The following is a 23,950-nucleotide window of genomic DNA, read 5'->3' on the forward strand; positions in this document are numbered from 1 at the left end:
GTTGACATCCAAAATATATATGAAATGCATACAATTCAGTAACAAAAGACCAAATAACCCAATTAAAAAATAGGTAAAGGACCTAAAGAGACATTTCTTAAAAAAAGACATGAAAATGGCCAATAAGGATATTAAAAATGTTCAAGATCATTAATAATTAGGGAAATGTAAGTTGAAAATGAGATATCACCTCACACATGTTAGAATGGCTATCATCAAGAAGACAAAAGATAAACAAGTGTTGGTGAGGATGTGGAGAAAAGGAAACCTTTGTACATAGTTAGTGGAAATGTAAGTTGGTACAGCCATTATGGAAAACAGAAAATAATTTAAAATAGGACTACCATATGATCCAGCAATGCCACTTCTAGGTAGATATTCAAAGGGAATATCTGCGCTCCCATATTTATTGTCACATTATCTGCAACGGCTGAGATATTAAAACAACCTCAATGTCCACTGACAGATGAATGGATACAGAAAATATATGTGTGTGTGTATGTATAATATATATACACATACACACACACATACATATATATACACACAAACACAGAAATGCGCACATTCAGTGGAATTATATGCTACAATTGTATATTACATGCATACATATAGTGAAATATTATTCACCCTTTAAAAAAGAAAACTGCCATTTGTGACAACATGGATAATGCTAGCGGACATTATACTAAGTGAAATTATCCATATACAGAAAGACAAATATTGCATGATCTCACTTATATGCGGAATCTAAAATCACTAGTAGTGATAAATTTTAAAAACTCTTCAGGTAGAATTCAAGCATCAACATATTTAAAGTTTCTTAAACAAAATCATGTACGGCCAAGTTCAGAAAACCTGACCTAGTAAGGCATTAAACTAGTAAGTAGACCCAGTAAATGCCTCCAAAACTCAACTTCCTTTTGTATAAAATGAGCATAATAATACTTGCTCTGTTATTCCCAATATATGAGAAAGGAATTTCTAGACCTCAAGGAATAACCACCCCCACCCCAAAATCAAGCTTTAAAGTAAAATCTTGGTGGTAGAGTCTAGATGTTAGGTATCTGGATTTTCATAGTTAAATTCTCTCAACTCTACTGTATATTTGCAGATATTTTCAGTTAAAAATCAGGTTTTGCTGTGTTGCAACAAAAAATGCTTCCCTAAAATTAGACATTGTTTTATGGCACTTAATAAAATTTAAAAATATTCTTAATCGTTTGACAGAGTTGGTCCTAGTTATTTTCTTCACCTCCCCATGAGAGAATTGTATTTCATTGCCCTGGAAACATCAGGGTTGGCCTTGTGACTTCTGGACAATTAAACCTGAGCAAGAATGACATATGCCTGGCAGTTCTGAAGTTCTTGTTATCTCTTTTTCACCATGGCTGTTACTCGTCATGAGGCTATCTTTTCCCAGGGTAGATTTGCTTCTTCAACCTTGATCATTGAATGAAGAGAAGAACTTAAGGTGACCCATAAGGATATGTAAGAGGAACAAAAAAATAAAACACTATTGTTAAAAGCAACTAAGTTGTAGGAGTCTTTTATTAATGCAACATGAAATAAATTCACCTGATTAAGAAGAAAATAAGCTAACATCCGAGGAAATTAGTTTGTATATGGAGTTTCAAAAACACCTAGTTTAAAAAAAAAAACAAATTATGGAATGAAGAACATGTAATTAACTATACAGTTGACTCACAAACAGCAAGGATTTGAACTGCCTATATCCACTTATGTGCAGATGTTTTTTTCAATAAATATACTGGAAAATTTATCAGAAATTTGTTACAGTTTCAAAAAACTTGCAAATAAACCATGTAGCCTAGAATATTAAAAAAAAAGAAAGAGGTAAAGCATAAATCAAAAAATATATGTAGTTATTAGTCTATTTTATCATTTATTACCATAAGTTACACAAATTTATAAGAAGTTAAAATGCATCAAAACATGGACACAAACACTTGCAGTGTTTGTTGGTGCCATTTGCAATAACGAAGTAAATGCAGTAGAGAAAGAAATGTAAATAAGCAATATTAAATTCTAACTGCATAAATTAACTCTAGTACAAACTGCACTGCTGTAATAATTTTACAGCCACCTCCTGTTGCTACTGTGGGGATCTCAAATGTGAGAATCTATTTACAATGCCGTTCTATGCTAAGCATTGTGTGACCAGTCGTGTCTTCAGTAAATTGCATATTGCAGTAAATGATCTTGCAGTTCTTGAGTATCTTTCCTTGTGTTTAGTTCAATGTTGCAAACTCTTGTAAACTTTGAATAGCATCATGGATCCCATACGAAGTGCCACTAGTGATGCTGGAAGTGCTCCCAGGAAGCAGAGAAAATTCATGATATTACAGGAGAAAACTGAATTGCTTGATAGGTACAGAGGACTGAGGTCTGCAGCTGCAGTTGCCTGCCTTTTCAGGAAGAGGTTTATTTTGTAAACAGATGACATATACTTACAGTATCGATACATACAGTTCAGTACTGTAAGTATATTTTCACTTCCTTATAATTTTCTTAATAACCTTGTCTCTTACTTTATAGTAACAATACAGTATATAATACTTATACAAAGTACGTGCTAATCAACTGTTTGTATTATTGGTAAGGTTCAAGAGTAGGCTATTCATAGTTTATTTTTGTGGAGTTAAAAGATATATGTGGATTTTCAACTGTGAGGGATGTTGGCACCTCTAACCTCCACATTGTTTAAGGGTCTACCGTGCTCTTAAGTTATGTCTGTAGCTTCCTGCATTTAACACTGTCCTTTGAGTCATACCTATTATTACAAGTGAAACCTACCATCTTTTTTTGAAAGATTTATAGTATTGCATTTTAAAGCTGTTTATACTTTCTTTAGCCAGTTTTCTAGTTGAAACAAGGTTTTAATCTAAGTTTTATTAATATTAACAAGGCTGCAATGAAAATCTTTGTAAAATTTTAATATAGTTTACTAGCTAAACTTATTTTCATCTGTTTTCAGGACTGTGCCTTTAAGTGTGCTCTGTGAGCTCATATCTTCTCCATGCTATGTAAACGCTTGTGCAAGTCCTTCAGTTTCTCAGTCAGGCTCAAGTAATAAAATGTTTTTCAATCATTTATGGTAAGACAGCCTAATAAATGTCATATCAAAGTAATGAGTTTTCATTTGTTTATCCTCTCCAATTTGGGCCTGCCCTGACTGTGAAATCTGCAGTGAAGTAGATAATAAGATAAGCTTGTCTGTCTTTCTTGTTCTTATTTTTCCATTCCGTAACTGCAGTTTGGGGCCCTTGTAGGTCTGGAGTATCTAGTAATGGAGGAAAGAGAAAGCGTCAGAAATATCTCATTTGACAGGTAGAAATAACTTGCAAGAATTTCGGCTGGTAAGATTTTAATCTAATGCTGTTGGCTTCTGGATGTGACAGAATCCATTATTTATTCTTTCCCTCCTATTAGCATGTTTGAGTTCCTTAACTAGTCCTTCACCTCAAGTTGCTGAGGATCTTTCATCTACAGTATACTTGCCATGGGCAATGCAATCTTCAAATGGCAACTGAAAAATCTTCCTTCCCGTTTGAGTTCCAGCAGCACAGCCCTTTGTAAATGGCATCTCAGAATTCCAGAAGTAGTTATTATGGAGTCAATATCTGTTCCATGGGAAACTTGCATACTTCTGCAACTACAGCCTCAGTATACCTCTGTGCTTGTGCCATCCCATAGGCAGGGGCAGCTGCAATGCCAGCATCTTTCTTTTCAGATGAGAGTGAGACACTGAATGCTGAATGTTTTTTAAACCGCAGGTTAAGCACGTCAAGCAATCTCAGAAGTTTATTGAAGGCCCATCACTTGGCTTGAGAAAAGTGGTAATTCCTTTCTCTCTCACATGGGGAAAATGTGGAATAAAGCAGTGTATTGAAATATTCTTAAACTCTTTCTCAAGTTATCCTCATTAGTGGCTCCATGAATTACTCAATAAAATCATACAACTTTTCTTGGTTAGTGTGAAGTAGCTGGATTTAGGGCATGAGGATAATGACAAATTGGTACAGAAAATAGGAAAATACAAAAAACGAACACGCATTTATCTTATCGGTTCATAACTTTATAGTTACATGTAATCTGTGTTTCGGACGTATCACTAGACGTATTATTGTTTTGTCAAAGAAAATGTGCACTGTTAAAGTTATTGTCTTAATACTCCCCAAAGAGCCCTCATTCATTTCCATGATAACAAAGAGTTTGAAATGACTTGTTGACCCAGATCCTTGTTTTACTCCATTTATGAAGAATACTACATTTGTCCTTTGGATACATGAAAACACTATAGTAATTTTTTATTAATTCTTTTAAAAATTAATGAGGTTGCACATATTTTCATTTGTTAATATGTCTTTTTATAGATCTACTCTGAGTTTGTATAGAAAAATATGTACTGCTTCATCTATTTACAGGTCATTTTACAGATAATTTAATAATATTTTAAATATAGTTAAATTTCTCTGTATTTGTGTCAGATTGAATAATAAGGGGGTGTATTGGGCTTTTCTTGCATTTGCTATAAAGAAATACCTGAGACTGGGTAAAGAAAAGTGATTGCATTGGCTCACAGTTCTGTAGATTATGCGAGAATGGCACCAGCATCTGCTCAGCTTTGGGGTAAGTCTCAGGGAGCATTTACTCATGGTGGAAGGTGAAGTTGGAGCAGGCACATCATGTGGCAGAGGCAGAGGAGAGAGAGAGTGGGTGAGGAGGTGCACACACTTTTAAACAACCAGCTCTCATGAGAACTCACTGTCATGAAGCCAGCACTGAGTCACGAAGGATCGGCCCCCATGATCCAAACACCTCGCACCACGCGCCATCTCCAGCATTGGAGATTACAATTCAACATGAGATTTGGAGGGAACACATATTCAAACTAAATTATGGTATAAGTTGTTCAATGATAAAGAGATTAGAGTATTATATATTATTTAATCAATGACAATCATATTGATAATTAAATTGCATAAGCCAGAAATCTCAGCATCATCTTTGATTTATCCATCTTCAAACTAAGAATCTTTGCTACATGCTCCCTTTTCTTTATTCCCAGGGCACATCACATGCTTTAGAATTTTGTACATATTTTGACTCAGAAATTCTACATCTAGAAAGTTATAAAACATGTGTTCAATTATCTATGTACAGAAAAACTTGTTGTATAAGTTCTATCGAGCAATTGAGAAATGTTTATGTAAATTAATTTACTTCTATAGTAAATTAAGTGATTTATAGTCTTGCCATAAAGCATTTATTTCAAATGCTCATTTTTTAAAAATAAAGTAAAAGATATTTTAAATAAATACAGTATTATATCATTTGCAAAAGCAATTTTTTCCATATATTTTTGAATATATATACTATATATAATTATATATGTATCTACAGCCAATTCATAGAACATAGAATTTGCAAGCAACATATACAATGTATATAATTATGTGTGCATTTATAAGCCTATCCAGGGGACTAGAGCTAGATTTAGAAACACATATAATTTAGCTACAGTACTTGGTATATTCTTGCTTTAGGTAATGGGATTATTCATTTTTCTACTGTTTTTGTTCTTTACCCTCTATTGATCATGCAAGTTTCACATGAGAAAATAGTTATATGTGATTTTAATATATATGAACAAAATATTTATAACAATTTGAGTGAGACTAAATATAAAATTAGAACATTAATACAAGTAAATAATAATAATAATTGTGATTTTAGAAAACAGAAATGATATATATATGGTTGTACAACTGCTAGAGATGAACCATGAATTTGATTCCTCTTTACACATCAGAACACACAGTTAATAATAGAATTACTAAACTGGCAGGTCAGCAAAAACACAAGTTTTGCAGGAGGTGAAAGTTTAGTATCGTTTTCTCTTTTTGTCTATTTAGAGAGGACCCTGTAAAGTGTAGCAAGTGACATCTTTTCAGAATTGCTTCTTATGAACAGTGGCAGGTTTTATTGTGTGGTCTGCTAATACCTTCCACGGCCATAAAATAATAGTATGTATTTTAATATTTGAAAACATAAAAAACCTATGACCAATAAGATAAACTAGCACTAAAACAAAAATAATTTTTGAGGAAGTAGGATAGATGGAAAAGGAAATAATTTAAAATAGATGTCAAAGCTCATGATTCTCCTATATAAAGTTTGATCTTGATTATATCTTTAAAAGGTTAACATTCCCTGTGGGAAGCTCCCTTTCTGGGTAAAAACATTCTATTTTAGAATTACCCATGGTGAAAACCTACATGTGCCCTAAAGAAAAACTATTTCTGAGATATTTAAGTAAGCTATTATTTGGAGAAATCTTCAAAATAGAACTTTTCTTGAAGGTGCACTGAATGTTCAGAAAAATTATTTTAACTGACTCTTTACAATTCTACCATGAAATAATACAGTCTATAAAAAAGATCCTGGAGCAAAACTTAGAAGTATGGAGGAGGGTGTGTATTGTTTAACCAGCTGCTATAAATTTAATGTGGTAACATTGTAATAAAGAATTTTATTGATTTTTTTTCCAAGTTACTTATCTACACATTCATTGTTTGAGTTCCCAAATTTATTTTACTCTGAATTCCACTAAGAACATATTAATTAACTGATATTTAAAATGGAAGTAAAGAAATATGATTTAGTTTGAAAAAGATTTAACTGAGTACAAAAATTGTGCTGACATTTAAATGCTTTATTGTTGCTTGATTTTGAAAAATGTCACATCAGTTGAAATTTAATTTATTTTATCAACATTTGCAGCTTGACTCTTTGAAACAAAATTTCAGGTTGTGTTCTTCTCCATTGTGTGTTATGTTTATTAATCTAAATGTATTATTCACTTGATCTGTACCAATACTATTAAAATCTGTGGATTCTCATAACAGTTTGCTTAGTTTTTTAAATATAGAAAGACAGTCTTTCACCATACAGGGCACAGGATAGTGAACCTAACAAATAGCCCTTAATTGGCACTCTCTTTTCCTATTTTATGACAGGGAATTAAAAACATTAAGATGAATGTCATTTTAGGAATGTTGCTTACAAAGATAGTACTTCATTTCTTAGCTTACTATTGCCTTTCTATTTAAATCTGCAGGTGTTTAAATCTAAACCTGAAGACATTTTAATTACTAAAATATCACAACTCCCAGTTCCTCCCCTTCATGAAGTTCTGGGAGAGAATGGGTTTGTGGACACTAGTAATTTCTTAAGATAATGCTAATTCTTTGAGTTATATACTTATATTTTGTGCATTATTTTGCATTTATTCTACTATTAAAAAGAAAAAATCTCAATACGTTCTTTCTATCTTTCTATGCTAAAGCTGATGCTCTATGACCTGATTTCAGCATTTGATGCCTAATAACAGCCTTTATCTATATTTCATGATTTCTCGCCTGTGCTTCATATATTGGATTTAAAAGGGCAATTAAATAACATCCCTTGTATCAGCTAGTTATTACTACAAAAATGCTACATGCCACCACGTGGCTGAAAAACCACAATAATTTATTCTCATGGATACAGTTCAGCTGGGAATGGTTGGTGTAGGGTGGGTTTGGCTGTGTGGCTCTAGTTTGCACCTGGGTTTGGTTTGGCTGGGATTAACTAGGGAAGGCCATTTTCCATGTGTTTGTGATAGCGTCCATGCTGAAAGAGCAGCAGCTGAGAAGGGGATCATAATTTGGCAAAATGCAAGCCTCCCAAGGCCTAGACTTGGGACTGGAACATTGCCAATTTCTCCTCATTCATTAGCAAAAGAACATTCCTTTCTCCTGATTGTAATTCTAAGCCAACTGAAAGAAAGAGAAGAAATAGTCACTGAAATGCAAGCTTTAGTTATGGGCTAACTTAGTTCGATTATGTTTCACCCCTTTATTAGGCTAGCTTAACTCATATGTTTCTGGTATCCCTAAAAAACTGAAGACAACTCATTGTGAATTCTGATAAACTTCCGACACTCTAATGCTGGGTTGCACATTCCAAATGTGTTCACATAACTCTATTAGATTAACTACTCCTTTTAATCCTGGGGTGGGCCAAGAAGACAGATTACAGAAAATTGGTACAGAAAGAAAAATAAGAAGTGAAAAATGAATTTTAAATAAAATAAACCATAAATATAATAAAAAATAAAACGTGAAAAATAGATTTACATAAATGAATTTTTAAAAGAAAGAAGAAAAACAGAATAAATGGAACAAAAAGGGATATTTGGATGATGAATAAAGTCGTAAGTCCCTGGTTTAAAGACAATCATGGTGAGAGTTCATGGATACATCCCTCTTGTAAAATATAGTAAAGATATAAAATAGGTTTGATTGTTATTCTTACGGGCACAGAGGTAGAATAGTGTCCACAACCTCTTTAATTCTTGGTGTGACAAAAGAAGTGTGCTTATTCTGGAGAGAATGTTGCTGAATCCAACACAGTTAGCATTCCAGAAGTCATACCTTCATAATGTTCAATATGTTTGTAGAAAAAAAGCCAATAACGTCTATGTGGATATACAACAGTGGAAGTTCCTTGACTGAGAAGGTGATGTTCTTGGTCTTATTATTAAGTGTACCCAAATGAGGTTCCATGCAATTTAGTTCATTCTCAAAGTAAAATAGATAAAGCAAAATATGGGATCAACAAAGTAAATCAAAATACTTATAAAATATGTAAATCAAAATACATATAAAAATATTAATTAAATATCTTTGAAAGATCTGCTTCCACTCTGAATAGAGAAGGCCACAGGGAAGGCTATTCTAACAGTAAGAAAAAATGTGAAAGTTGAAAAAAAATGTACGTAACAATTTCAGTCCACCAGAAAGCTGTGATCCTAAAGCAATCTTATAAACTGAATTCCAATGAGTAACAAGTTACTCTAAGGAGAGACAAGTCGTATTATTTATTTTTAGCTTGGGTAAAGCATGGGAGAAAACAAATGGAAGCCTTAAAAGTGGGTAAGAAAAAAGAACAGAACTGTTAAAAAAAACTTTTCAAAAGCTGGGCAAAGTCTAACATTGCAATTTAGAATTTATATGTGTCCTAGACACAGGACAGCATGCATCTACGTGCCAGGAATTTCCATACGCTTTTGTAGCATCCTCCTGGAAAACACGGGCGCAAGGAAAGAGATCTAAGGCTCCCTTCGTGGTACAGATATTCAGGACTTTCCAATGTGTGAGGGTAGAGGCAATATACTTTGAAAACATACATCCATAATCTGCTTGTATGTAAGGTGAAGATTGACAACCACTGATTTACAGGCATAAAACCCGCCTGTGCCCTTGTCCTCTACATGATAGCAATTAATTGTGTGCTGCTTTTAAGGAAGGGTAGAAAATGTACTCACTCCCTCAGAACTTTTTATTGACACTAGATTACAAGACCCTACTGCTTGTGTAGCAGAAACATGCTTGCTCATGTCCCCAAATCCCTGCTGATTCAAGGCAGAGTTAACCTGCCACAGGTGGGAAGCACAGGAAAATAACCTGTGCTAAGTACTAACAACCTGTGCTAAGTGCCCATGGGCTGGCTAGAGTCTGGAGCTCATTCCATGCCTCAGTCCATTTTTGGCAGGTCTGTGAGCTGAGAATGCTTTTTTACATTTTATAAAGTATTTTTTAATTAGTGTATGTGACTAAAAGCTTAAACTACTTGCTATCTGATTATTTATGGAAAATGTTTTATAGCCTTGATTTACAGCCTATAATGAATAGTAAGCATTTTTTGTTTGCCCCTGGGAAATAGGCAGGAGTGTTATATAAGTGTTGTTTCCAAGTCATGGTTACACAGTGCCTACCTAAGACTGAGTCTAAAGAAAAGAGAATTGAGGAACTCCTATGAACTCACTATGAACATTGAATTAAGTAACAAGCACCAATGGGGAAGAGAGATTTCTTTTGTGATGCAGGTGTGCATAGTCCACTGCATCTGGGGGATGAAGTGGAATACTGAGAAAAACTCTTCAAGCCCTCTAGGCCTCATATCAAGCACAAGCAAGCAACTTAACCCCATTTTTTTTTGAAGTTACTGCTCTGAACACAATGACCTTGAAGCATATGGTACATTGAAAGCCATCACACTAACATAGTCAGTCCTCACTATCTGTGGCTTCTTTATTTGCAAATTCATAACCTTGAAGCATATGGTACATTGAAAGTCACCACACAAACATAGTCAAACCTCACTATTTGTGGATTATTTGCAAATTCACCTGCCTGCTAAAAATTATTTGTCATTTCAAAGTGCATGCTTGTAGCACTTTTATAGTTATTTGGGAATGCACAGAGGAGTGAAAAATTTGAGTTTCTTGATGCACGCATTCCCAGATGAGGTCAAACAGGGAAATATTCTACTTTCTTGTTTCAGACCTTATATTGTAAATGCATCCTTTCCAAGGATTACTTAATAATACAGTTTTTTTATTCTTATTTTTATTTTGGCCCCTAAGTATTGTGCTAAAGTGTGTTTAGTGTTTGGAAGCAGAAGAAAGCTAGGATGTGCCTTACAGAGAAAATGCCTACGTTAGATTCTCTTTGTTATATTAAATAAGTTGTCTTTACACAGGAAAACAAATGAAACAAAGTCATATATTGATTGGTTAATAAAAATGTAACCAGAAGCTCTCAGGAACCTAGATCTATATTTTTCCTAGAAGCAATGGTTTGGTGTCTGGAAACATTTTAGAACATAACTACTACAGATAATGATTACTGACTATACAATATAAACCAATTCCAGATCAGCTACGGATTTACAAGATTCCACTCCCGACACTGATATTCAGACAGAAGAAAACACATGTCAAACAGAAATATTATTTCCAGTATCTGTTCTTTTGCACACAGTGTTTAGAATTAAAATGGAAATAAGGCTATTCACAAAAATGCAAAAGAACTACAACCTATTATTAACAGATATAATAGAACAAAAAGAGACATGGAGATGGACCACATGTTCTATCAGAATGAAAACAAAAATAGCTATGAAAAATGTGTTAAATAATCTTGAAAAATAAGACAACATATTTGGAAGAGACTAGGAATTTCAGAACTATAAAACAGAGTAAAACTGAAATGGCAGAAATGAAAAATACAGTTATCAAAGGTGAATTCGTTTGATGGGATTATTACCAGAACTGACGAAGAAGACTAGTATATCAGTTGACGTGAAGATAAACAAATATAAATTCTCCAAATTGAAACATAAGTGAAAAAAGAACAAAGTATCCAGCACCTGTGTAAGAATATAAATGCTCTGTACAATATTTAATAACATAAATGGTCTGTATGATACATACATGTAATTGAAACACTGAAAGCAGTGCAAAGAGAGTGAGAGAGAGAGAGAGAGAGATACATAATCAATTTGAAAGAATTAGAATTTTCCAGGTTTCACAAAAGTAAAAAACCTAGGTGTACCTGAAGCTCAGAGAAACACAAGTAGGATAAAATGATAATAATAACCTAGTGTATTATAGTCTAATTTCTGAAGACTGAAGATAAAAAGAAAACCTTGAAGGCAGCTAGAGAAAAAAGAAATATCACATATTATCTAACTAGGATTAAAATGAGAGCAGACTTTTCTTCAGAAACTATGCAAGTCGGATAAATAGATCATGAGATAATCTCTAAAGCATAGGGGAAAAAAAAAGAAGTGTTAACCTAGAATTATATTCCCAGTGAAATAACTTTTAAACATAAAGGCAAATAATTCATTTTCAGATAAACAAGAAGTGGGTATTTACTGACAGAAGACATATACTATAAGTATTGTTAAAGGCACTTCATTAGGCATAAAATTATGATACCTTATAAAAAACAAAATTTATGAAAGTAAATGAAGAACACAAAAATGTTATAACTCTGGGAAAATGTAAATAATTGTATTGGATTTTTAAATTGTATCTAAAGAGAATTGAGTAAATAGAATAAAAAACTGATACTAATAGACAATATCTAAAACAAAATTGGCAGGAGAGTGACCGCAGCAAAATGATGGATTAAGACTTTTCAGCAATTATCTCCTCACAGAAACGTCAGTTTGAACAATTATCCATCCACAAAAATACTTTCACAGAACTAAAGGATGCAGATAAGATGTTACAGTACCAAAGATTAACATGGAAATTAAAATTGATGTATTAAAAATGTTAGAAAGGACAGTTTCAGATTATCTGCATCATTCCTCTCACAAGCCTGGAAAGCACAGTATGGAGAGAGATATCCTTTGCATAAATAAAGGAGAGTGAATTGAGTATCTGATTTCATCATAAACCCAGCTTCAGGCCTACCACAGAAAACCTGGGGACAACAGCAGCAGAAGACACATTCTTCTTAAGCACATATGTAACAACCTCCATGATACATCATATGTTAGGCAACAGAACAAGTCCCAATAAAGTTAAGAATATCAAAATCATATCAAATATCTCAGTCAACCACAGTGCAATGAAACTAGAATCAGTAACAGGTGAAAAATTTAAAAATGTATAAATATGTGAAAAATAAACAACATATTATTGGACAACCAGTGGGTTATAGAGGAAATCAAAGCAAAATTTTAAAAGTTATTGATAGAAATGAAAATGGAAGCACAAGATAGCAAATGCAGCAAAAGAAATTCTAAGAAGGAACTTTAGAATGATAAATTCTTACACTAAGAAAAATGAAAGATCTCAAATAAACAATCTAACTTTAAACCTCCAAGAAGCAACTTAAAAAATTAAGTCAAAAGTTAGCAGAATAAAAGAAGTAACAAATATCAGGGAAAATACAAATAAAATTGGAAGTAGAAAAAATATAAATAATCAACAAAACTCAGTTGGTTTTCTGAAAAGATAAATAAAATTGACAAATTTTAGCTTGACCCGCCAAGACAAAAAGAGGGAGGGCTTGAATAAATAAAATTATTAATCAAAGAAGAGACATTCCAACTCATGTAAAAGAAATGCAAATAATTTAACAGACTACTGATGAGAATTATATGTGGGCAAATAGGATAACCCAGAAGCAATGAATAAATTTCAAGAAATATGCACCCTGCCAAGACTGAACAATGAAGAAACAGAAAATCTAAACAGTTCACTAACAAGTGAGAATATTAAATCAGTAATCAGAAACCTCACAACAACAACCAAAAAAACCCTCAGAACCTGATGGCTTCAATGCTGAATTCTACTAAACATTTAAGTAACAACTAATACCTATTCTCAAACACTTGAAAAACCTGAAGAGGAGGAAAAACTACTAAATTTATTTTAGAAGATCGCCATTACTCTCTCACAAAAGCCAAACAAGAACACTACAAGAAAAGAAAACTACAGGCCAACATCTCTGTTAACATTGATGCAAACATTCTCAACAAATTTTTATAAATCTGAATTCAATAGCACATTAGAAAAATCAAACACCATGATCAACTAGGATTTATCTCCTTGTTGCAAGGAAGATTTGACATATGCCAATAAATTAATGTGATATATCACATTTAGAGAATGAAGGGAAAAATAATAGGATTATCTCAGTGGATGCAGACAAAGCATTTTAAAAAGTTCATATCTTTTTATTATAAAACTCAACAAATTAGGAATAAAAGGAATATACCTCAACCCAGTAAAGGCCATATATGACAAATCCATAGATAACATTACACACAATGATGAAAAGTTGAAAGTTTTTTCTCCAAGATCAGAAACAAGACAAGGATGTCCACTCTTGTCCAGTCAACCTAAGGGTCCATCAAAGGAAAGATAGATAAAGAAAATGTGTGTGTTTGTTTATTTATAAATTTAATGTAATGCTAACAAAAATACTATGAGGTATTTTCACCTATCAGATGGGCAATATCCAAAAGTTTGATGACATACTCTCTTGAAAATCCTACAAGAATATAGTTGCTTGAAACATGGCTATTGTAAACTAAAAATAATACAACCCCAGTTTCAAAACCCTCATTTTGAAAGGCATCACTCTAAACCACTCTGCAAATAATAAATTTCCTTGAACTAATCAGAAAACTGAGGTTGTAAGGCAAGCGACCAAACTGAAGAATGAAATGTGGTAAGAATATAAGGTTTTGAATCTAAAATGATTGTTAGAGGTCAGAAGATTATATTTTATTAGGAGGGAAGAAAATAGGTGTGCCTAAAGGGAACGTATTTAAAGTGATTTTTTTCTCTCTCTATTTATTTGATTTTGGAGATGAGGAAAATGGTCCAGAAACAACACCTGGGAGGAGAGAGAGAACTAATTTCATCTCTCCAAAGTAGAGAAAACACACTGATTTTAGCTAACCCCTATTAAAGGATTCCAGAACATAAACATACATTGGACACCCAGTAAAATTTGAATATCAGATAGATAAGAAATATGTTTGATACTTATGTTCCATACAATAATTGGGATATTCTTATATGAAAACAATTCTTCACTGTTTTATCTGAAGTTCAAATTTACCTAGGCACTCTGCATTTTATCTGTCAACACTATTTAGGAAAAATGTGATTAATTTCACAAAAAAAATCATGTAACTACTCATTTATACTGTGAATTGTCACTCAGAAGCTTGGCATTTGAGTAATTTTTTAAAAATATATTGAGAGCAGAAATGAGTTCTATTTCTCCTGTTATCATGAGTTTATGTTACTATGTAACTTTATAATCGGACATGTTACTAAAAAGACAAAGATGTCAAATATATTTAGTTAGATTAGTATATTATGTAAGGTTCATTGAGTTGCTGGAGAACTTGAGAATCATGACAAATTAAGCTCTTTGGCCATGTACAGAAGTAGAGGGTAGAGTTGATAGATGGGAAGGAAGCAGCTGCAGATTCTAACTTGATTTCTCAATTATATTCATTTTTCTTAGTGGCATAATGAGTATCTAGGGAATGCCTAATGCCAAGAGTGGAAAATAAATAAAGTAGAGGAAGCGTAATGTGAAACAAAAAGATCCAGAAAAGCCACATGCAACCTGAAGAAATAACTCACTATTTTGACCCTCATAATCAATGTATGGTGAAATAAAGGATTAGCAAAGGAGTGGGTACCCATAAAACTTCACTCTCCATTTTAATAGGCTGCTGTAGACTTTCCAGAAGTAAATTATGTTTTAGCCAGAATTTAAATGTTATGTTCTATACTATATTTATATTTCTCTCTAAATATAGTATATATATATATTTCTCTCTAAATATAGTATATATATATTTCTCTCTAAATATAGTATATATATTTCTCTCTAAATATAGTATATATATATTTCTCTCTAAATATAGTATATATATATCTCTCTAAATATAGTATTTATATTTCTCTCTAAATATAGTATTTATATTTCTCTCTAAATATAGCATATATTTAGAGAGAATTATGTATGATGGTTTTAATTGTTTTACTTGTTTGGTTTAGAGAAAGCAAGACCTAAAGGTTATCACATAGTGGCTAATATTGCTAACATAACTTGTTTTATTTTAATTTACCCTCTCTCTCTCTTTCTCTCCCTCTCCTTCCTCCTTATTCTCTCCCTCCTCTTCCTTCAGATTTTCAGAAAACATGCTTTAAAAGAGAGATTATCATTGCTTGCTATAAAATTCAGGTCTTTAATTGACTCAAGCTTCACTACAAAAAAGCATAATCAATGTGCCCAAACATGATTATGCCTGCCTAGTTGAAGAATGCAACCCTTAAAGTAAGAAGAAAACATTTTTGTATTCCTAATGGTTAGTTCATTAAGAAATATTCAATGGCTGAGGAGTTGCTGATAAAAGTACTGAAATTTTATAACACTGTGTCCCATTAAAAAAAAATCAGCTACATAAACAGCTCTGATTTTTTAAACAACAGAATCATGGTCATGCTTATTTGCTACAATTATTTGTAAGCCCATGGTAAAATAAAAAGCTTCCTGGATCTGAAAAGGAACATTGTTAGAATGATACTAAAATGATCTTTGGTTTCTGTGTCCACCTCCCTGGCCTGGCCTTGATTCAGTTGCACATGGAATCCCTCACAGGGCTTCTCTGTGGATCACATGATGAATCACTGTCTATATCAAAGAGTGTTTTACTTTTGTTTTTTGTTTTTGTTTTTGTTTTGAGACAGAGTCTCGCTCTGTCACCCAGGCTGGAGTGCAGTGGCGCGATCTCGGCTCACTGCAAGCTCCGCCTCCTGGGTTCACGCCATTCTCCTGCTTCAGCCTCCCGAGTAGCTGGGACTACAGGCGCCCGCCACCACGCCCTGATCATTTTTTATTTCACTGTGTTAGCCAGGATGGTCTCGATCTCCTGACACAAAGAAGGGAACAATAGCACCATGGTCTACTTGAGGGTGAAGGGTGGCAGGAGGGATAGAATTTTTTAAAAATACCTATTAGGTACTGTGCTTATTACGTGAGCAACTAACCTGTACCACAAACCCCCATGACACACAGTTTACCTATGTAACTATCCTGTACATGTACCTCTACATCTAAAGTAAAAGTTAAAAAAAAAAAAAAAGAGAAGAAAAATTTAGGGGAGGATAGAACGCTAATGTGGAAAAGTGAATTTATAAGCACCATGTTTGATTTGTGAGGATTGACTCACAAATCCTAATTTGTGAGTGTATCAGAAAAGATTGTGATCAAGATGCTAACCATAGATGTTAAGATTATGAATCTGTTCTCTCTCATCATTGTTTATTCTAATTACGTTTTCCACAAAGATTAAGTATGAAAATAGAATTGTATAATGACATTGTGTCTTTTCTAATAAAAAATGAATTGACCATGATTTTTTAATTTAACTTTCTCTTGCTGGTTTTGTTTTACCTTACGCCAATTTGGCATTTCTTTTCATGATAATTTGCTAAGTGATACCTTGTTACCTAGGAGTGCATTGCTTTATGCTTCCAACATGATTCTTTGCCTTACTGATGAAACATACAAGGAAATTAAGCTATCTTCCTTTGCTTTTAGAATTAGATATTAAAGAAAAATGGCATGTGTCGTATTTCAAAGGATGCCTGGTAATAAAATTCAAGGCATCATAAAATAGCATTAGGCATTTGGTTAGAACTGCGTGTAATCAGGCACATCCTGGTCAGTTGATTTTTAAGTAGAAAACAAAAATGTTGGGCACACAAGGCCACTCTGGAGGCTCATCAGAGTCCTGCAGCTGTTGCCTGTGTGAGATCAAACCTCTCCTAGAATTACTTAAGATTGGCAACAGTTGGTATGACTAAGGACAAGTCGATTTTCCTGCTAGCTCTCTTTATGAACCTTTGTAAAATACACTCTTTGGTTAGTTTGAAATGTGAATATGAAAAGCATGTGTTTCTGGATGAGACAGGAAATATATCTATTTCCTAAGATTGTTTTACTTATGAATTACAATAAAAAATTTTATCCACCAAACAGCAACATCATGATGGAAAAAATTTTCTACATCCTTTTTCAATCTATTTAATTTAATCATGAAATGTTATTTATGCCACTGGAGTTTTTTCATGATGATGGATTTTTACATTTTTATTTATAAAATCTCTCAGGAATAATTTCAGAAACTTAAGAAATATAGCCAATTTTACTTCTTAGGATTATTTGAGTACCGTTTAATACATCATCTTGTGAGTTTATCATAGTATGTTCTATGACTTGTAAGGTTATATTTTTTTTCTCAAAAGTTTCTAAGGAAATCTATAGAGATAATTTGCACAATTAATAGAAATATACATATAATCCTTTGGACAAACACATTTTTACATTTTATTTGGTTTTTGTTTAATTTATAAAATATTTTACCATTCAAATTTTTAATCTTATAAAATAACTTGTAAATACCAAATTATTTAAGATTTATGTGTTCTTTGTATACTTTATTGTATTTTATTTGCAGCAATAAATATTATAACTACATTCACATTGATGTCGTTGCATAAATATATTTCTGACAATTCCTTGTCTGTATTGTACTTTCTAGCAGATGTAGACTATCATTATAACCTTAAGAAAAAGATGCTATTTCTGTTTCTTGCAAGTTTAAGTTAAATATGTGCAGCAAAGATGACTTAATAAAGCCAAGAAAATGTAGATTTTCTTCATTTACCTATACACATTTGAGTGTTCAATAACAGAATATGACTAAAATTTGGTGCATAGCTATTTCTCCATAGGGAATAGATCTCACCATCACTCATTATATTTGTGTATAGTAGAACTCTACAGAAAAAAAGTTGGACGATGAATGTTTATTAAAACATTTTGTGATATTTATTATAGTTGTTCATTTAAAAATTATAATTTAAATGTATTTAAATGAATGTATTGTGACCTGTAAAACGTTAAAATATTATATTTCCGTTAAAGAAGAAAGATAAAATTATTATTGTAGATAATTTATGACTAATAAAAAATATGGTATTCGTCTAGCTATATTGTAGGGTACAAATTCCTACCACTTTGCATACTCTGTATGCAACACATTATAGATTGTCTAATACATGTAATAATTCATGACTACGCACTCATAATCTATGGATTTTTCCAGTTATTCAATTTATTAGTGGGAATTTATGGTTTCCCTATCTTCTCATTGAAATACTTTCTTCACTTGGCTTCACTTAAAAAAGAAAATTCTAAGCCGGGGGATGGTGGCTCATGCCTGTAATCCCAGCACTTTGGGAGGCCGAGGCGGGCGAATCACGAGGTCAGGAGATGGATACCATCCTGGCTAAGGCAGTGAAACCCCGTATCTACTAAAAATACAAAAAAAAAAAAAAAAAAAAAAAAAAAATAGCCGGGCGTGGTGGCGGGTGCCTGTAGTCCCAGCTACTTGGGAGACTGAGGCAGGAGAATGGCTTGAACCCCGGAGGTGGAACTTACAGTGAGCAGAGATAGCACCACTGCACTCCAGCCTGGGCGACAGAGTGAGACTCCGTCTCAAAAAAAAAAAGAAAGAAAGAAAGAAAGAAAATTCTAGTTTTTCTACCTCATTGATTACTTCATTTAGTGTACTTCGCTATTTTAGCTCACTTTCTCTGTCTCCAAATGCTGTCATGCCTTATTTTCTTCTCTTATTTCTCTCTTTGTTACTGTTTCTCTTCCTAATTTATTCTCTCTATTTATACCTCTCTTTCTATATCATCATCCAGTATTAGGGTTTCTAATACTTTTGACCTCTTCATTACAGACCTCTCCACTGAGCTGTAAATGTTTGTGTATTAAATTCCACACAAATATGTAATTGACGTTTCAAGATTCACACATAGAAAAATGTACCAATTTTATCTCTAAATTTTCTCTTTCCACAGTCTTTCCCACATGTATAAGTGGATACACCAATCTCTTTCTACTCAAGGCAGGTATCCTGGGGACTGCATTTACTTTCTTTTTCTCAAATTTCATAACCAATACATCAGTTAGTACTGTAAACTATATCTGCAAAGCATTTCAAGCATCTGAGTGTGTGTCTTTATCCCACTGTGCATCAAGCCATGATCATGTCTTATCTGGAGCAACTGCCTACCTAGTGTCTTTTCTTCTGCACTTGCTCCCCTGATGTCTATTTTGGACACAGCAGCCAGAATAATTCTCTTAAGCTGTAAGTCAAATCTGGTCACTCATCTACTCAAACTCTCCAATGGCTTCCTATCTCTCTCAGTGAAAAATACCAAAGTCTTCACGATAGCTTACAAAGTTCTACATGTTCCAGGCTCCTGACACCTTTCTTGAGTCATCCATTTGCTAGTCTCCTTTAGATTTTCTGCTTCAGCTAAACTGGATTGTATCCCATTCTTTCCATTGGAAAGGGATGTTCCCGCCTCGAGATTTTTCATTTAAACACTATCCTATCGCTATTTGTCTTCTCCAAGTACATGTATGGCTCATCACTTTCAGGTTCTTAGTCAGTTACTCAAAGATGCTTTAACAAATCGTGTTATTGAAATGAAATTGAAACTAACCTCCCCAAGCCCAGAAATCACATGTATAATTATAGCTTGAGTCTACTTCATAGCACATTTTCTCTTTGCCATTCATTCATTCATTCGTTCATTCATTCAATTGTTCCTTTCTTTATTCATGTATTTATTTATTTTCTTTGTCTTCTCACTAGACTATAAGCTACATAACAGCAAGGGGTTTTGTCTGTATGCTTCACTGCCATATACTAAGTACCTAACATTCAATATATAGTAGATTATTTAATATTTATGGAATAAATAAATTAGTGGAACTTATTCTGTATAATATTCTAATTATGAAAGTAAATTTCTTCTGTATCATATCAGAGACTACTACATATATTGCTAACTATATGATCTTTATTTTTATTTTGTATTTTTGCCTAACTGCAAACTCTCTGAGAGCAAGAGCTATCTTATTCATTTTTATGTCTCCACTACAATACTGGGCCACATTCCTTGAACTTAATATATATTTATAAAGTGAATTGGTGGAACCAATTTCAAAGTGCAGGTTAGCAGAGGTAAAAATAATATAGTGCTGACTAGATACATAAGTGCTACTGAGGAAATACTAAAAAGTAATCAATTTAGGTGGTATCAAGAGCCAATTTTTTTCCAGAAATATATAATAATATGCAATTCTTTTCTTTAGCTTACAAGGTCACTTTGAGAGAAGTGAATACATCACCCTGGTGTTTACTCTCACCTACTGATACAGAAATTGCTATGTGAATTAAACATATTGCCAGGTGTAGAATGTCAAATAAATTCAAAAATATAACTTGTTTCCTGCTTATCAAGTGACACTTGTCCTTCCTTTCTATTCCTCAGCACCAGATGTAGAGGACAGCCATGTATTGTGGCCCCACACATTTCTACTTTCAAAGCACACCTCTGCCTTATCTGTTATGGGTCATGAGTACCCCTGGGTATCACCATCTTTGTTTCAAACTACTGCCATTTCTGTTTTACTACTGTTTCTGCCAGAAAGACCATTGCTGGTGGGCCCCATTATCTCTTCCTCTGGGTACAGGTACTTGTTTGGTGAGTATTACTATGTTTGCCGCATACCACTTACACATTTTTGGCCCAGCAGCTAAGGAGATGCCACAATTAAAGGCTGTTGATTGATGAGTTCAGGAGAAATGCCTCTTTCCTATTTTGGGGATGCTCTCTTATACTTCAGTCTCTCATGGCTTTAAAACAGTAATTTTTAAAACGTAGCTACTTCCCTTTTACAGTCTATCACAACGAGAAGCTGAAGCTGAGCAGTAATTGAAAACTGAGTAAAAATATTTTACTGTGATGAAAGCTAGAAGCCACTGTTCCAATGGGAAAGTGTATGTGGACAAATTTGTTCTGTCTAGCAGCAACTTCCCTTAGGATTTCTCCCTACTAAGTGAAAGAATTTCATCATTTTCTCATTAGACATAAATGATCAATTTTCAACTCTGCAAAGGATGCAGAATTTGGCCCAATCTAGATCCCATCCCCAATTCATAAAGCATGTTTAATTATCCCTCTTATAAATGTCACAACTACTTTGTGAACTTGATCTCATAAGTATTATCTTCATTTCAAAGTTTCTTTGATGTTCTGAGCATTGAAGTGATAACTGTTGAGTAATTTAGTGATAGAGTATAATCGCAAGTTTCTATATGAATATATATAATTGCATTATTCTTTTACAAGAACTCTAAGAGATAATGCAAGAAAAATATACTGAATGTCACAATGAATTATGTCAGGATAATTACTTAATTCCATAAATTGACTTGAAAAATTATTCTCAGTCTGAGTTTTGAATAACATAAAACATTAAAAATATATTTAGAATAGGCAATTTAAAATATTTAATAGAGTTTCTGGCATAATTTCAGGACAAAAAGTTTTTTTAGTACAGTTTAATCCCTGATTATTTTTAAAAAATTGATTGCTTTTAAAAGGTAGTAATCTTAGAATATGTGTAAAATAGATGATACTTCTTAAATTTTAAATATCAATAGAGTGCAGAGTAAAGATGTATGATATCATAAGAACCACCTGTTCTAATAAGGAGCAATGCACTTCCAGGTGGAAAATCTGGACGCATTTCACTCAGGGGTACTAGACACATAAGAAAGGGGGCTCCTGGGAGCTGAAGATGGGAGCAGGATAAGTAGAACTGATATTAAGAGCACTGATCCACAGAGAATTAATAAGACATTGGACAGAGGTAAAAATTTAAAGTAATTCAAAAGTATAAGTTGATTGAGGAATCAACTATAAAGGACTCATGGGGAGGAAGATCCAAACCTGAGAAAATGATACATAAACCTAGAATACAATTCAAAAGCCAGATGTAAAATGAACACATGGACTTAATGGGAGATATTTCCTCAGGCTGCAGCATCAGCCAGAGGTGTTTGTCTAAGGTCTCATAAGCTTCTACCAGAAGACCCACTGAAGAGCATGGTTCTCCATGGTTTTACCAATTTAATTCAGCCACATAAGAGTTGTTTGTCATTTTTATTGTTCCTTTAGAGCCAGAATTGTAGCTGCACAGAAAAAGAATAATTTCTTTACTTATGTGTATGAGCATGGGTTGGAAATATTTAATTATATCAGTCCAATGGAAAAATCTGACAAATTGCAATAGGACCTTTCCATGGTAAATGACCTCCTTCCACTCCAGCTCAAATTCTCAAAAGGGATCTTTAATATTTCCACCTCCCCAACTCGAAATTACTCATCTAAGCTATTTGATATGTACTCACATTTATACAACATTTTAAAATATTTAATATTTTAAGTGTACGTCAAATATCCCAATCACTATGCTACTTAGGGTATATATAGATGAACTCAAACTTATATTTCTTATCAAAGAACTTAACATATGGTGGACTTATCATTTTCTTCCTATTCCATAGATGGCTCTGAAATACTGCATATATGGATGATTGTGAACATACCAAACAGCTTACTGTGCCCAGCAATATTTCTCCATTATGGCCCATCTACTAAAAGGCTAAATATTTGTAATATAGTATTGTTTATGTCACCTTCTATAAGGAAAATGACTGCACTTTAGTTAGGAGTAGGCTGTGGCGGCCTTCTAGAGCAGCATGACTCAGTGGGTTTCGAGTGCAGGCACATAACCCTGTACATTATGTAAACACGCCATGTGAGCCGCATTAGGTGATCACCCACATGAGCTTGTGATTGGCTCTGAGCCACTATTGTCTGTAAAAGGTATAATAAAAGTTGTACATATGGCTCACTCATGCCCAGAGAGAGAGTAAATCCATGTGAAAACTGTCTACAATTCCTCAAGTGTTTTCCAAGTTACCTGCCACTCGCCCACCAACTCCCCTCGCACCTCAGTTAGAACCGACAATTGGCATTACGAACAGGATCCCGAGGTGAGTGGGCCTTCATTCCCTGCTGTTTCTGGGCCAGCCACGTGGCTGCAACATGGGTTGTGGTACCCAGTGGCAGCTGTGCTGCTCGGATAGGCTCCGGTGGAAACCTGAGTGGTGGTAGATGGTTTCCTGCAAGCATGGAGAGAGCGCTGAAGCAGCTGGAAGTACAGAGCATGGAGAGTGAGTGAGCTTTTGCCAGAAGAGTTGAATAGGCATTTTTGACTGTGCTACAAGAAGTACACACCCAGTCCCTGAGAGATGCAGTGCAGTTCAGGGCCCTCCAGGTGCAGGCAGGGCACCTAGAGGCCTAGCTACACAGCTTAGAAAAAGAGATAGATGCTGCCGTGAATGGACACCTCCAGACATAGGCAGGGCACCTGGAGGCCCTGCTACACATCTCAGAAAAAGAGATAGAAACTGCCATGAATGGAGACCTCCAGGTGCAAGCAGGGCACCTGCAGGCCTGGCTACAGAGCTTGGAAAAGGAATTAGAGGCTGCTGTGAATACAGGCCTGGGTCTCTCATCTCAGCCAGACACCCCCACTTGGTATGATAC

General features: G+C 33.9%; 1 long non-coding RNA gene across 1 annotated transcript in view; it reads right to left on the minus strand.

Annotated features, from left to right (window-relative positions):
- Positions 1-7,539: 7,539 nt before the first annotated feature.
- Positions 7,540-23,950, minus strand: part of LOC104005046 (uncharacterized) — a 39,056-nt gene continuing 22,645 nt past the window's right edge. Inside the window, exons 5-6 of the long non-coding RNA XR_678186.3 lie at positions 23,322-23,552; positions 7,540-7,844 (exon numbers count right to left, since the gene is read on the minus strand). This is a non-coding gene — a long non-coding RNA (uncharacterized LOC104005046). The remainder of the gene's footprint in view (positions 7,845-23,321; positions 23,553-23,950) is intronic.

Source organism: Pan troglodytes, chromosome 12, assembly GCF_028858775.2.
Source record: "Pan troglodytes isolate AG18354 chromosome 12, NHGRI_mPanTro3-v2.0_pri, whole genome shotgun sequence".
Taxonomy (NCBI): Eukaryota; Metazoa; Chordata; class Mammalia; order Primates; family Hominidae; genus Pan; species Pan troglodytes.